Source organism: Pteronotus mesoamericanus, unplaced genomic scaffold (genome assembly GCF_021234165.1).
Source record: "Pteronotus mesoamericanus isolate MK-2021 breed Mesoamerican mustached bat unplaced genomic scaffold, CSHL_Meso_final contig_116, whole genome shotgun sequence".
Lineage (NCBI taxonomy): Eukaryota > Metazoa > Chordata > Mammalia > Chiroptera > Mormoopidae > Pteronotus > Pteronotus mesoamericanus.
Genome location: NW_026555027.1, coordinates 302,874 through 317,267, shown reverse-complemented (window position 1 = coordinate 317,267; position 14,394 = coordinate 302,874). Strand labels below are relative to the sequence as shown.

The window sequence follows — 14,394 nt, the reverse complement described above, 5'->3', positions numbered from 1 at the left end:
GTACGTGCACGATCAAGACAAAGAAATTGCCAGCACCCCTCCAAACGCCACACGGGCCCCGTGAGGCCGCTCCCCTCCCCGGCTCCCCGGCTCCCCGGCTCCCCCGGCTTCACGTGACCAACGATTCGCTCTACGTCACTGAACATTACTGGTGTGCGCTGCCTTGATTCTGACAGAGGCGAAATCGCACGGCGTGTCCTCTGGGTCAGGCTGCTCTCGCTCTGCCGGATGACAGCCACACTCTGCGCGCCGGCTGCTGGCTCCTTTCTCCTGCTCAGTGACACCCCCCTTTGTGGGTATTTCACCGCTTGTTCACCCCCTTCGCTACGGACGGACCACCGCCGGAAAGATGGGCAGCCGCCCCGTTCCCGCTTCGGACGACTGCGGTGGAGCCTCAGCGAACAGCTCCCTGGACGCGCACTTCGTTCTCTTCGGCAAGTGGGTGTCCGGGAGTGGAGAGCTGAGAGCCGTGGAAGGTCTGCGTTTAACTGTGCGGACGCTGCAGACCCCCTTCCAGAGCCACTGTCACCGGGCACGGCCGCGGCCGCGTGGGAGGCTCCGGCTGCCCCTTGTCCGCACCGCCCGCTGCTGCCGGCCTCCGTGCCCTCGGCCACCCTGCCATACGCACCCTGGCGGCCCGTGGCCTTCGTGGGCACTTCCCGGTGCTCACACGTGCAGCGCCTGCCTGTGGGCCTCTTGGCCGTGTGTAGATCTTCGTTCATGACACGTCCACTCAACTCTTCTATCTGTTTTTGACTGGGCTGTTTTCTTCTTTTCACTGAGTTTTAAGAGCTAGTAGAATTTTGATCAGAATGGCGATGACTCTATATACCTATTTCGGGAGAACCGACATCAAACAACTGAGTTTTCTCACACATAAATATGGCATATCTCCCCCTTCCTTAGGTCTTCTTCCACTTCTCAGCATTTTTCCCGTATTTCGAGTAAAGAGGTCATGCATATGTTTCATTAAATGTATCCCTGAGGAGTTTATCTTTTTTTTGTAGTTACTATAACCAAACCTGTTTGTTTTAACTTCCCTTTCTGGCTGCCATTCTGTAAACATAAAATTGACTTTTTTAATATTAACCTTGAATTTTACTTAATTCACTTATTAGTTCTAATAGTGGCTCTGCGGATTCCTTAGGACTTTCTATGTACACAATCCCGTCCTCTGCCCACAGAGACAGCCTCATTGCCTTCCTCCCTTATCCCAACGCCCCGGCAGTGAGTGGGGACAGAGGGCCCCTTGCCTTATTCCTCGTTCAATGGTTCACCAATAAACAGGATGTTATCTGTAGGTTTTTACAATGAGCAACTGATGGCAGAAACGGAGGTGCAGGAGTTACTATCCTGGTGAATGTAGGGCTTCCAGAAGAAACTGGGGGGGGGGGGGGGAGGGCGGGGAATGCAAAGAACAAAAATTCCAAAAAGTTCCACAAAAGAAATAAAATACCCAAACTCAGCCTCCTCTGAGGGCCCCCTCATTCCGACACCGCCCTGCCAGCACTCGCCCCAGGCATCCCTGAGAGGACAGAGGTCATCAGGGAGCGGCCGGAGGGCTGATGACTCCATCCCTCCCTCCCGAGCCCACACACAGCACAGCCGATCCGGCAGGATGCCTCCGCTGCCCGGTAAGCACCTTGTCACACCCCCAGTTTCCTTTTCTCTTTTCTTCCTTCCTTCCTTCCTTTTTCTTTTGCCTTCCATTTTCCCGGGAGGAGCAAGTGGAACCACACACGCAGTGACCGGAGAACGGCGTGGCGTGCACGAGCGCTCGAGAGCCTCAGCCCGCACGGGCGCGCGGCGGGGACGGCGCCGGGGGCACAGGCAGCCGCGGCCCGCAGGGGGCGCCCGCACGCTGGGGCGGGCTCCCGGCAGAGGCACAGCGCGCGGCTTAATGACGGTCAGAGAAGGGGGCGCACGGCAACCTCGGCAAAGTAAGAGCGGAGCGGACAGCCGGGGAGACAGACCGCAGGGAGCTGAAGGGAGAGGAGGCAGGGCCCCGCCCCTGGCCCAGCTGGCCGCCCACTCCCTCTCACGCGCGGGACAGGGACGCGGGACAGGGACGCGGGACAGGGACGCGGCGAGAGGCGAGCACGTGCAGCGGGGATGAGACCGCGTCTGCGCAGGAGGCGCCCACGAGCACGAGGCTGCCGGCCGGCGCCAGCGAGTCCGAACGCCCACGTGCGGGGGAAACACAGCGGTCCGTGAGTTTGCTGCACACACGTGAGCTGAGGCTACAGCTGCTCTGAGCGCCAGCTCCTGGGGTTCAGGGTTGACCTCAGTCCGCTTCTAGGCTCCCCGTCCTCCCTTCCCACTAAACCTTGGGGAGGATGGCCGGCTGCAAAGGCTTTCCTCTCGGGGAGTAAAGGCTCTTTGTCTTCGTCAGCGAAGCAGCCGCAGAGGCCCCCCTCCCGCTGCGCGGCCGCTGCCCGCGATGCGCGGACGCCCCGCAACCTTGCCGCACGGGCGCGGGGCTGCCGAGTCTACGGGTCGACACGACTTCCTTCTGTGTCCGGCCTCCTGTTTCAAGTCCTTTGTTAGACTGTGCGGGGGGCGGGGGGGGCTGCCTGGTCTCCCCTCTGGCCACTCTCTCCAGCCGCCACCTGCAGCAGCAGAGCGTCCCCACAACTTCCAGCGTCCAAGGTCAAAAAGGTACTTCCTTAAATGAAGGAGACCAAGTAAGAAAATAACAGTGACTTCGAGTTGCAGAGGTTACCAAGAACAGCAGTGAAATAATACAATCACACAGAGAGGTGAGAGGGACACTAGAGGCAGACAAAAGCCAATAACCAGAGTAACAGCAAACCAACAGACGATGTCCTGGGTTCATAAATAAACAGAGGTGTAAACACCTTGGAGACACAGAGCTAAACAAGCACCAAAAGAGCCGAACAGCCAGAACAGACAGACCTGAGGGTGGACCGCCAGGCAGAATTAGAGGCGGGAGGGGGCGCAACAGGTGAGGCTGCTTCCTGATAAATCTCTGTATTTTTTTTAAAAATGTGTAGTATTTTGATTAAAAACATAAACTAAAAAGACGTATAAACAGATAGTAAACCAGAAAAGGTAAAACTCAGTTAAGTCTAAACTGTCGATAGCTTCGCTGTAAGTCTTAATCCAACGTTCTGAAGATTCTACAAATAGAAAAGGAATTTGATAAAAAGAAAAAAACCAACCTTTAACTAAAACCTTAGCTATTGCCACAGACACCAGGAGATGGGGGAGGTAGAAAAAACACGGCAAGGCCTCCTGCGCGGCCTCAGCCAGCCCAGGACCTCCCTCCGCCAGGAGGGGCCTGAGGGAGCCACGCCCGCCGGCACAGAAGCCCCTCCCGTGTAAAGCCCTGCGTTTGCTTTTGGTAGGACTGTTGAGCTAAATCACGAGCTGGTTCTTTGAGAAGACCAATAAAATGGACAAATTTCTGCAAAGCCTTGGCAAGACAAAAATGAGAAAAAAATGAATACATAGCATTTCCATTATTTCTATTATCATACAAAACATACCGCAACGACTTTCTCTTAGAACACACCCCGGCCCTGCCCAGAAGCTGCCTCCACGGTAAAATTCTCACTCCCCTTCAGCGAGCTCCCAGAAGGGGCCATGCGTGTCCCTGCCGCCGACTTCCCTGTCTTCCCAACGGCACGTGGCCCCACTAAACCCAGGCTTTCGCCTCCGCCCCAGGAACACGGCTCTGAGGGCCGCAGTCCTGGTCTCCTCGCACGGCCTCCGGGCGACACGCTGCCCCGACGCCAGCCCTGCGGTGCCTCCTGCACTGGCCGCCAGGACCCGCACCCTGTGCCTGCCCGGCCTCCTGGCACCGCTCCCAGCGCAGTCTAGTCCTCCTGCTCCTCCGAGCTGTGCACACGGGAGCGTCCAGGGCTGAGCCCTGAAGTGTCCCCACCAGTGGGCGCACACCCCCCAGGTGATCCGCCCTGACCCACAGAGGACGCACATGCTCTTGGACTGCTGGGCACTCTCGTGCCTTCACTTGGCCTATGGTGGCCTCACGTATCCAGTGCACACTCAAATCACTACCTGTGTATTGACTGACAGAAGGCACCTCACATCCAACGTGTCCAAATACCTTAGTTCCTCCACCGTGAGTTAGGGTGTGTATCACAATATTAACAACTGTACATCGAGGCAATTTTTTATTCCTGCACTTAAATTCTTAATCATAAACACCTATTATACTGTAATTAAAAATATTTAAACAAGCAACAAGTATAAACAACAAAGCGCAGTTCATGTTTATCTCCACTGCCCTGAGGGCTCCCGAGACAGGGCAGCCCACCGCCTCCCCGCCACCAGCCGCCAGCGCCGCGGGCCTGTCGCCAGGCAGGGCAGGGCAGGCTGCAGGCCCCGGCACAGCCGTCGCACGCGGAGAGCTGACTGCGGAGCCCACCGGACCGGAACGGCGCCCAGCCTGGAAGAGGCGGCCGCTGCTGCCAGAGAAGACAGGGCAGGGCCACAGGCCCAGCGCAGCCGACGGGCACGCAGTGCCAGGAGCAGGCGGCGGCCACACCCCCGGTCTCTCGCGAGCCCTTCAGAAAGGAGGGGTATGAACTAAAGACACGGAAGGACAAAATGCAAAGGAAGATCCATGGCGGACTGTTCTCGCTTGCCAGCGCGACGCCTGGGAACATGTAGGGGCACTCGGACGCAGAAGGCGGCACCTATGTGGCCACCACGGGGCCTTCCGTGAGGGGCCGGGCGCCTTAGCCCCAGGCCCGCAGCAGAGCACCCACACCTGCGCGAAGGGCTGGGAGGGCTGGCACATTTCACAGCGCCACGCTTCGCACACATCGATCTTTTATCACTATTATTGCCTTGGTTATGTAAGTGACTGAAAGAAAACTGCACTTTGTAAGGTTCTACGAACCCAAAAATTAAGTTACAAAATGCGGAGATTCCTAAACTTTTAAAAATAAGAATTCGCCCTGACCAGTGTGGCTCAGTTGCCCGGGTGTGGCCGCGCAAAGCCCAAGGTCGCAGGCCGACAGGGGCCTGTGCTGGGCAACCGCCTGCCGTCTCCCTCCCTCCTTCTCCCTCTTCCCCATTCTGAAAAGAAATAAAATCTTCTTAAAAATGAAATAAGAATAAAATTCAGTAAGCCTAATAAAGATCTCAACAAGGTACAAAGAAAACACTAAAACTACCCAAGTCTGCTCAAGAAAACTGCTAATTTCACAAGGCTAAGACGTTTCTAATTAAAAGAGCACATTCAACCAGCAGGACCCACTTCGCTGCTGCTGTTTCCGATGAAGAAGCTGAAGCCCTTGAAGCATCAGTAGCTTAAAAGGATGAAAAGGTTTCTGCCTCCAGCTCCAAACAGTGCCCTTCAACTCCTGCTCTAGGACCCAAGGGGCACGTGTTCCGTGTGTGTGCGTGCGGGGGCGGGGGAATAAAAATGAGGAGAAGTGGAAAAACAAGGACGAGAGGGACGCCACCAGCGCCCTGCTGGCAGTGAGAACAGTGATTAGCAGGTCAAAGGGTGTTGGGTTGGCCAAAAAGTCCATTTAGTTTTTTCCGTAAAGGAGAGGCCCATTTTTCATCTTCACCAGGAACTATTAATTCGGATGTCCCGAGTGAGTCGGCTGAGTCTCGCGACCGGCTTGGGGGGGCGGCGGCCGGGTGCGGCCACACGCCTTCGGATGCACAAGAGGGCCCACCGCAAAGAACAGTTCGGCCGAAACAGGACCCAGAAACGTCCGAAGCCACTCCTGACACATTTGATCAATCACAGCACCTCCTCCATATACATCCCAGATCTGTTTTTGCGTTTCATTTGCGTTTTTACTTTTCTTGAAATAATGAAGCACTACACACCAAAAATGCTGTGTATCTTCTTCCATCTTCAATATTAAAACTACTGCACAAAAAGATCACCAATTCTGGTAAGTTTCTTTTTCATGCACACATGACAGCTGTCACAATACAATCTAACAAAACTGTTTTGAATGCAGTTAAAGACAAGTGAGCAGAACTAGAGCCACTGCATGGAAAAAACTAAATGAGCTTTTTGGCCAACCCAGTATTTAAGAAACAGTGAATTTGCCCTTCTTACTCATTATTTGGTTAATGAATTTCGTATCAGCGCTCCCTGGACTGTTCTGTGAACAACCTGTTACAGCGCCAAGAGGAGCCCGACCCTCGGCTCCGAGGAACCGCCGGGGCCTGCGGTGGTCGCACCCGACTGCAGGGGCAGCTGGAGGGGGGCAGGCGCCGGGAGAGGCTTCCCTGGCGGTTGCTTTCCCTGCAACAGAGCATCGAGCGTCCATGTCCTACATTCAAGCTGGGATACTAAAGATTCTTCATGCTGTTTTGTTTTCAAACTGTAAAAATTATAATCATAATCCAAATTACTTACTTCTGGTTGCCTCGTGGAAGCGAGAGCCCTGAAACAAGGCCGAGGCGAGAGTGAGCCCCCGCAGACCTAGGAGACGAGGCACAGGGTGCGAGTAGCCGGAAAGAGCAAGAAAAGAGCCACCAAAAACGCGACCTTCCAATTCCAAACGGCTCCTTAAACGCCGCTTCGCTCCACTTGAGTCACAAAAAAAAGGATTAAAAGTAACAATTTTAACAAGGCAGGCGGCACAGGGGAGCAGTTAGAAGGCCACATGAATCACAGATTTGAAACTTTTTAAGTGGAAGGATTAAATTAAAATGATTCATTTAAAAAACCTAATCCACTAATCCTTGACAGCCACCGCAGTGCTACCTGTTTCAATGCACAACTGAACCAGCCGCGCACATCCGTTGCCTGTGAGTTACTTCAACGTGGGAGTCCCGCGGGCGGGGCTGGAAAGTGGGCGTGTCCAAGCCACAGCCTTCCCTCCTAAGCCCTCCGCAGCCACTTTCCCAAACACCGTAATTGCACATTTTAGTCAAATAACCATTCGAGGTCTGTTAAAAGAAAAAACTGAAATATTGGTCAGTTCAGATGTTGTCTGAAGAGCAACTAAGTAGGTAGATAGTGTTTGAGGCAACGATTTTGGCTGTATGACAAGTCTCTTCTAAATTCCATGGAGAAAAGTAACAGTTTCACAAGCCCGCCCTACCCATTGGTCCCAGCGTTTGCAGTTATCACCAAACAGAAAAAAAATGGGTTAGCAATTAACTTCCGTTTCATAAACTAAACTGACAACGCTGAGTGTCCGCGAGCGAGCCGACAGGGTTTGCCTTCCACGCTGCGCGCAAAGCCCGAAACCTGGGCCCCGGGAGGAGCAGGGGCCTCGGGAGCCGCAGGAGGCGCCAGAAAGGAAGGACAGACGGCGCGCAGGACAGCCCTCCTCCCTCCTGGCAGCGGAAGTGCGCGCGAGGGACCGGCGTCTGTCCTGGTCCTGGATCCTGGCCTCGGTGGGGGCCAGGCCGGGCAGGCCTGTCGCGTGCCGCTCTCCTCCCCAAAAGCGCAAAGAACTTCACAACTGTGAGAACAAGAGACACATCCTTTCCATCTGTGATTTCTTGGGGAGAATGGGCATTTTCAATTTTTAAGTAACTTCTAAGTAAAACATTTATTTGACTTGATTTTAAAATTAGTACTTGGTCATTGAAGGAAATGTAAAGCGATCAAAGGAGTAAAAAAAGCCGCCCAAGATCCCAACTCTCCTTGCCCAGCAGCTCGAGTCCGTGCACCGAGCTGGTGCCCAGGGTGGGGGTGGGGACCGGGACACGGGCCGTCCGCCCCGCGCCGCGCACACGTCTGCCCTCCGCCCAAGGCCCGGTCCTGGGCGGCAGACCCAGTCCTGGCACGAGAGGACTGGCGCCGCGCCTGCGCCCACGCCGGCTGCTCCCTCTGCGGACGCAGGCCCAGGGTGGTGTCATCGTGAGGCTTCAGGGACAGGTCTTCCAGCAACGGAGAAATCCCGGGAAATAGTCTCCTTCCAAGAAACTTGGTCACACTTACTGGCGATGCTTGACCTCGGGGCAGTCACCTCGCAACCCTAAGACACACTCAAGACCCATCCTGCATCTTCAGGGGTGTCCCACGGGGGCCCAGACCCATGGGCGCCCCACGGGGGCCCCTGCTTCTCCACTCTTCTCGCCACTGAGCTGTTCCAGGGCATCAGAGCCAGCGCCCCACTCAGCCGCCCACACACCCCAGGTTCGGGGCTCCCAGGACCCCGTCCCACGTGGCAAGGACGGCGTGCTCGTCCGTCAGACGAGGTTCTGACCTGGGCGGCGCAGCCACAACCTGCAAAGTTCCTGGCGTGTAAGGGGACACACGTCCGTTTCACAACCAAGTGCAGACCGCGCCCCGAACGCGTGAGCAGCCCACGCGCCCGCTGAGGCCAGAAGCTGCCCGGAGTCCCGCAGCAGAGGTTGGAGGACGCGCCACGCCGCCGCCCGCGGAGCTCCCAGCCACCCCCGCCGCCGTCCAGGTGAGCACAGGCCCCACCTGCTCCGGCGGGGACAGGGCCCCACACTCCTGCCGCCAGCCCACCAGGCCTGCCCACTGAGGCAAACATGGTTTTTAAAGACGAGAAGAAACAGACCCAGGGCTCCAGGAGCCCTCCCGGGGTCCTCGCCACCCCCTTCCCCCACCCCCACCCCCGCCCCCAGACAATGAAGAGGACAAACCACTGGGAGGGCCGCCAGGCCAGCTGGACTGGGTTCACTCCACAGACCTCGCTGGGTGACAGATGCGACACCAGCGGCCTGGGCCAGCACTTTCCCATCACAAGCCACCTGCTGCGGTGGAGCAGGCGGCTAGGGGGGCCCGACGGCTCTCTCCTTCCTTGTCCTTCCGGTTCTGGTACAAGCGGCAAAGGCCGCGCCGAGTAGGGCCCTGCGGCGCGCTGGGGAGACGTCTCAGGTGAAGAGAGTAAATGCGGTCCTAGGTGCCGTGACAATGCTGCGCCAAGAGTCGATGAGCACGGCACATTTTAAAAACCAAATATAAGTGGAAAATGCACAGTAATAAAACTGCTGATCTTACCAAAAAAAACCCAACTACAAAATGACAACCAAAAATTACCACCTAATAAATTTATTTAAAGACTAATAAATCTTTCATAGCCACATGTTCTATAGCAAATTCTCCTCGCTGATTTCGCTGATTCCCAAAAGGCGCCGTACACCGTGGGTGGGGACGCAGCACCAGGAGCAGGAAGGCGCCGGCACACGGGCGACCCAGAGGCCAGACACGTGGACGCTGCGGTCGGAGGCGATGGAGACACGCCAGTGAGAGGAGAAAGGCAGAAACGAGCAAGAGGCGCGGGCCGGCGCCCCCTCCCTGTAGTCCTCGGCCCGCGGCCTGGGCGGCGGGACAGCCCCAGGAGGGCCCGGGGCCGTGGCCCCGGTGTGAGGGGTGTTCAGTGTGAGTCCACTCTCACGGGGGACAGGGTGTGGAGCCGAAGTGTCCACTATGAGCAAACCGGTCTAAGAAACGACAAAGGAGAAAGTAAAAACAACCTCACTAGATATAGGCTGGGAATATGTAACACAAAACAGCCTTCTCATTAATGGGCTCCTACGGCATTAAGGAACCCGCGCAGGTTTGGTTTTAAAAGAACACAGTTCGCCGCCGCTTGGGCCGCACCGAGGCGGCGCTGCCCAGACAGTGCCGGCACTGAGGGACACCAGCGGCCGCTGGGTCTCTGCTCGGGACGGACGTTTGCTCGGGGGCAATCCCTATCATCCTATTAATATTCTCTAAACTGGCCCTGATCCTACACGAAACAAAGGACCCGCTCTAAGGAGTGAAGACATCAAAGGAAAGGACTGGATGCACAAGCTAAGGTTTAACACGCGGACAATCCAAGTCGCATTCTGTTCGATTCGATTCCAGGTCAATCACAGGTTTAAGAAAAGCCACAAAACAAACTGTCTTTCTATCTCAGGATATGAACTAAAAGAATGATTCAAATCCAGCTGCTTCCTCCATATTTACACCAATAATGAAAACAGCAGAATTTTAACTGAACAAGAATTTCAACTCAGTACACATTTAACACAGCTTAACAGATACAACACACAATGGTACCTCCTTCACTTTTAAGACTCCCCAAGTTTCAAACCCACAGAACCACCAGGACCCCGACCCCACGCGCAGCGCAGCAGCCAGTGCTGTCCTGCCCACACGGCTGCACGGCCGCGGCCACGAGGCGGCAGCTGCCCCCAGGGACGCCACCGGGGGCCCTGCTCCCGGCCAAGGAGCTCGCGTCTGGGCAGAAGGACAGCCACACCCTTCTCTCTGACACCACCTTTCCCAGCTACCAATAGGTGCAGGAAGCCCCAGGGTGAAACTTTATCACGGATAATCTTAATCTTCCGGCGTCAGCAGAGACTCGTCAGTTAAAGAAAAGGCAGTACTCAGGAGTAGCTGGCAGGTAGACTCACATTCCCCAGCAGACTACCCAGGAATGAGAATCAAGGCCTGTCCCGATGTGACTAGAAGGAGGGAGCGGGTGAACCCGCCAGAACACAGTGTCCTCCGTCCTAACGTGTCGAACAGCCCAGATGCGGACGCCAAGCGTTTTTATTTCTTCAAAAGCCGACTGCAGGGAGCTGGCAAGGACAGCCCCCAACGCACTTGGCTGCGGCTCCGCGCCCTCCTGGCCCCGGGCAGTTGGCTGTCTGGCCTCGAACGTCCCTTTGCGCGCTTTCCCCAGCAGCCCACCACCCGCTCTGCAGAGCCGGCTGTGCCACCAAACCCGTCCCTGCTTCTCTGCGACAGGTAGCAACACCTGACGTGTATGGGCGTTGTAACCACGTAACATATAACAACACATTTAACGCACAAACACTCGATATGATATAGATCCCGCTATCATCAGCCCCATGTTTCCGATGAGAAGCAGATGCTCACAGCAGCTTGGCCAGGGCTTCAAAGCCGGTGAGAGTCGGCCTCCGGCAGCCTCGCTTCAGACCCCACTTTTAACCTCCTTGCTCACGGCATCTCCGCCTGAGCAGGCGAACCCCGGATGCCAGCTCTGCCAGTGCTCTGCCCTGAGCGCCCGAAGCCTGGGTCTCATGCTGCTGTGAGTCTGTCGTTCGTCCGCAGTCCTGAAACATCTCTCTCCCAGGGTCCTGGGTTTGCCAAAGTGCTCAAATGACCGTATCTTGGGCTGCAGTAGATTACTTTATTTGGCATATTTTTTAAATCAAAATTGTTTCATAAATCATTGATTCTACCACATAAAGTCCAACGTCCATTTAGCAGAATCCTCAGGAAGTGCAACTTTTAGGGTTAAAGCAACTCTCCCACTCACAGAATATCAGCCAGAAGATTGCAAGGAGAAGAGTCCGGAGCCATGGGGCTGGGATCAGCACGGTGGAGAGGCCCCCCGGCCCCTGGCCACCTGAAAGGGCCCTGCCGCCCTTCTCTCGCGCCGCGTCTCCTCGCAGGCCCCACGCGTGCAGGTGGCCACGGCCGGGAGGCTGCCCTGAGGCCTGAGCGCTGACCTCCGCCCCCTGCCCCCAGCTGCCCAGAGGCGGATTTTCTGACTCAAGCACATTCATTCTCCCAAGGAGGGAAATGCCACGTGCCCAGTGATTTGCTCAGTGTGTAGGTTACTAATCACCACTAAGGGGGTGCGCACTTGCCCTGAAGCGGCAGCCGTACGAGGAGTTACAATCAGGGGAATTTTAAAAGAATTTTATCTAAATGCCCCTCCAACGTGCAGGGGTCTCCGGGTGTGTGTGCCCACCGCCCCCGCCACGAACCTCTGCCCCTCAGGTCGCGGGTCAGGCAAATCCACCACCCGGCCTGTCTCCCACCCCCACATGCATGGTGTCGAACGTAATGGGCAAGTCTGTCTTTTTGGTACTTCCTTTCCCCACATCAACAACATAGTAAGAAATTTACACTCAAGCGTCTAATCTTTGAAATATAAAAAGAATACAACTACATGTGAAATAAAAATTAAGTGACTAGCAAGAACGTCCTGAACGGATCAGGGAGTCTTCCTGGAACCGCACTCCATCTGTCCCGCGGCCCCAACCCTGGCGGCACCTCGTTCGTGCGCCCAAAAGACGGGGCCGTGCACCCGCGTCGTGTGCACGCGCTACTGTTAATGGCGTCTCAGAGTTAATGTCTTTCTTATTTTACAGAAAAGTTAAATTTTAAAAATCAATGTCATATTTTCTTTCAAATGGATAACTTTGCACCCCACCTTAGAGACCTTAATACCAAAAACAAAAAAAAATCATGATTTCTAATCTTCTAGTCCCAAACTTAGAACAAAATTTCCATAACCTTTTTTCCAAATACAAATGTGTTAAAATAAACTACCATCAAAAACTATCCGTCACCCTTTTGACCACAGGCAAGGGCCAGCTTGCACCGCCCACTTCGCGACCCTGAACTTTGTCAGCCACGGGCCGGTGAGCGGCGGCCCTATTTCAAAGCACAAAGTAATGGTCGCCGATGTAAAGACGCTCGGCCATAACCGAGACGACGAGCAGACGGGGGTGTCTGCTTCTCGCTGGGCAGCCCCTGCTCGGCTGGACCCAACCAGGCCTGCTACCTGCGGCCACGCGGCCCCCCGCGGTCCCCGCGACCCGCCGGGGACCCGCCGGGGACCCGCCCGAGCGCGCGGGCAGCACCGGAGCAGCAAGGGGAAGTCTCCCGCGCTCACAAAATCCTCATGAAGAACAAGTTCAGTTCACTTTTTGAAATGGATGAGCCACACAACAACAAAACCACAAAAGGGAAACAAAACACCGAGCACCGGAGAGTGTGGCAACGACACCGCTCTCGGTGCCTCCGCGGTGAGCGCTCGGCCACCCCCGCCCCCCGCAGCCGTCACCCCCGTCGCACCTGCCCGCCCAGGGCGCACACACCACCTGGCCGCCTCCTCGGGCGACCCTGCCCTTCACCCGCGACTCCTGCGCCAGAGACGCCCAGCTGGGCACCCTTCGCCCTCGGAAGTGGGTCCCCTCCCGAGCGGAGGCCGGGCCCGCACCAGCTGTTCCCAGTCCCCTCGCGGGCTGGGACAAATGACTCAGCAGCCCAACTTTTTCAACGAGTCATGCTACCTCGTTGCCCAACCCACAGAGTGAACCGCGGCGAACCCGGGCCACAGCCCGAAGTTGAACAACAGCAACAACACACCACGCGACGCAAAGCCGAAACCAGGACCATCCGACACGAGGCTGAGTCACCGCGAGTCTCTCCGCCGAGGCTTCTCCCTCCCATCCGAGGCAGGGGTGCCTCCCGCCGGCCTCGGCCCCGGCCCTGGCCCCGGCCCCGCAGGAAGCCGGCGGGTCTCCGCCCGCCCTGCGCGACCCTGAGACGCGCCCGGGCACCCGCCGCGCGCGCCGCTGCCACCTCGCCTCCCGGCGAGCAAGCAGAGCCCCGGGGACGGCTGGGTCCGGTGAGAGCCGCGGGCGGCCCCCTGGGTCCCAATGTCGACCCGAAACCCTTCCCCAAAGTCCGCTTCCGCACAAAGAGTCTTTGTTCCTTTTCCCAGTCACTATGCCCGGTCCTCTGAGCCCCCGCACCAGGCTCCCCGCACGGTTCTGCCCAGCGACACGAAGGCACCGCGGGGCCGCGGCAGCCACAGCCCGCGTGGTATCCACCCCACCCCGCGCGCCGGCACCAGAGCCTGCGCGCCCCGCTCCGCCAGACCGTCCCGGCCGAGCCCGGCCCGCAAGACGCTACTGCTGCCGCCTGGAGCCGCACTCAGCGCGGGCGGCACTGCCGGGAGGGGCAGGAGGACCGCGCGGAGCCGGGCGGGCCGCGGGCGCTGCGCGGGGTCCCGGCGGGCGGGCCGGGCCCGGTGACGGGCAAGCGAGCTGGGCGGCGGCGCTCCGGGCCGCAGCCACTGCTCCGTACCCGCCCCGCCCGCCCGAGGAGAAGAACGGCGCGGGTCGGTCAAAGACCGAGGGCCGGAGGGTCGCCCCTTCCGGCGGACGCGGCCACTTCCAGGAACCGCGGCCGCCGCCACCACCGCGGCCCGGCGACGCTCTCCCCGCCCAGCAAGGAGCCGCCGGGCCCCTCCGCGCCGCCCCGCACAGGCCTGCAGCCGCCGCCGCCGCCGCCGGGACCCTGCGCGGAAGGGCGCGGGGCGGTAGAACCACTCACCAGAGCCGAGGCGCGGCGCGGCCCGACTGACGGCAGCCAGCGATCCGGGCGGGCAGCGGTCAGGTGACTCACCGCCTCTCCGCGGCCGGCCGCCGGCTCCCCTCCCCTCTCCGCCCCCCAGCCGCGGCCGCCGCCGGCACCTCCCGGCGCCGGGGCCCCGCCCCCTCCCCGGGCCCCGCCCCCAGGCCCTCCTCGCGAGACCCCGGCCCGCCCGGCCAGGAGCGCCCAGGCCCCGCCCCGGCCCCGCCCAGGCCCCGCCCTCAGGCCGCCTCGCGCGTTCTGGCCGCGCCCCGCCGCCACGGTTGACTCAGCCGCGTGGTTCCGGCGGCTCTCCCGGTGGCTGTAGCTGCGCCGCC

General features: G+C 58.1%; 1 protein-coding gene across 2 annotated transcripts in view; it reads right to left on the bottom strand.

The window, feature by feature from the left end:
* Positions 1–14,141, bottom strand: part of BACH1 (BTB domain and CNC homolog 1) — a 40,091-nt gene extending 25,950 nt beyond the window's left edge. For both annotated transcript variants that reach the window (XM_054577785.1, XM_054577780.1), the window contains exon 1: positions 14,039–14,141. The gene's annotated coding sequence lies outside the window, so the exon portion shown is untranslated. The remainder of the gene's footprint in view (positions 1–14,038) is intronic.
* Between the last annotated feature and the right edge of the window lie 253 nt (positions 14,142–14,394).